The sequence below is a fragment of the Calidris pugnax genome, unplaced genomic scaffold (genome assembly GCF_001431845.1).
Source record: "Calidris pugnax isolate Ruff unplaced genomic scaffold, ASM143184v1 scaffold2039, whole genome shotgun sequence".
NCBI classification, from domain to species: Eukaryota; Metazoa; Chordata; class Aves; order Charadriiformes; family Scolopacidae; genus Calidris; species Calidris pugnax.
Window position 1 is genome coordinate 837 of NW_015092533.1, and position 1,632 is coordinate 2,468.

The following is a 1,632-nucleotide window of genomic DNA, read 5'->3' on the forward strand; positions in this document are numbered from 1 at the left end:
TTAGAGAGCTGAAGTAATAATGTGCAAGCTCAAAAAAGAAGTGCTCTGAATTTCATTTTAATTGAACTTGAGTCTTTACTGTTTATTCTGAAGTTTATAGGTGAGGTGAAATATGAGGACGTTAAACAGACAATAACAAAAAGGGCTCGGAGATTGTTGGTCTGTGTGCAGTCACACATTTATATTTAACTTTGGGTAACTGTGTTTTTTAATTAAAGTGTCAAATGATTGGAATGTGGTCATATTGCAAAGCAATGCTGTTCTAGATCCTAAATAGAGATTGCTCCTATAATTAGATGTATTTGGCTTGATCTGCAAACAGACCTCTAAGGATGAGTGTGCCCAGTGTCAGTGTGCCCAGGTGGCCAAGAAAGCCAATGGCATTCTGGCTTGTACCAAAAATAGTGTGACCAGCAGAAGTAGGGAGGTGATTGTGCCCCTGTACTCAGCACTGGGGAGGCCACACCTCGAGTATTGTGTCCAGTTTTGGGCACCTCAATCCAAGAGAGATCTGGAGGTGCTGGAGCGAGTGCAGAGGAGGGCAACGAAACTGGTGAGGGGGCTGGAAAACAAATCGTATGAGGAGCGGCTGAGGGAGTTGGGGCTGTTTAGTGTGAGGAAGAGGAGGCTGAGGGGAGACCTCATCACTCTCTACAACTTTGTGAAAGGACACTGTAGAGAGGTTGGTGCTGGTCTCTTCTCACAGGTAATTAGTGACAGAAGAAGAGGGAATGGCTTCAAGCTCCAACAGGGTAGGTTTAGACTGAACATTAGGAAAGAATTTTTCACAGAAAGAGTGGTCGGGCATTGGAACAGGCTGCCCAGGGAGGGGGTGGAGTCCCCATCCCTGGCTGTGTTTAAGGGCCGTTTAGATGCAGTGCTGAGGGACATGGTGTAGGGGAGGACTTTGTAGAGTAGGCTGCTGGCACAACAGAGTAACCTCCAATACTGGGACTGTAACCTTGGGTTCCTTTTGCTTTCCTCAAAAATACTAAAAACACCCACTGTGTCTCTTGCAGGGGTTTCTCCCAGAAGGAATGTTTGACCGTATCCTGACGGGGCCCGTAGTGCGGGAAGAAGTCAGCCGGAGAGGGAGGCGCCCCAAGAGCGAGACGGCCAAGGCAACGGCAGCGGCAGCGGCCGCCGGCGCCGCCAACGTGTCGGTGAACCCCCTGCTTGCCAACGGGCTGCTGCCGGGAGTGGACCTGCCCAGCCTGCAGGCCTTACAGCAGAACCTGCAGAGCCTGCAGTCGCTGCAGGTGACGGCGGGGCTGATGGGGATGCCGGCCGGCCTGGCTGCCGGAGGAGAAGCCAAGAACGTGGCTGCCATGTTCCCCATGCTGCTCTCGGGGATGGCTGGATTACCCAACCTGCTGGGCATGGGAGGGCTCCTCACAAAGGCTACGGAATCCGTTTCGGAGGAAAAAAAGGGAAGCGATTCGAAGGAGGCAGATATAAAGAAAGAAAGGACAGAAGACCAAAATACAGACACTGGTGGTGAAAACTCTGTTTCAAGTTCTCCTTCAACATCCTCTGCTGCTGCAGCTGCCAATCCTCTCTCTCTTAACCCATTACTTTTGTCCAACATACTTTACCCAGGGATGCTTCTCACTCCAGGCCTTAATCTTCATA

The 1,632-nt window shown here is 50.6% G+C and overlaps 1 pseudogene; it reads left to right on the forward strand.

The window, feature by feature from the left end:
• The first annotated feature begins 1,019 nt into the window (after window positions 1–1,019).
• LOC106900507 lies at window positions 1,020–1,625 on the forward strand (annotated as a pseudogene).
• Window positions 1,626–1,632: the final 7 nt, after the last annotated feature.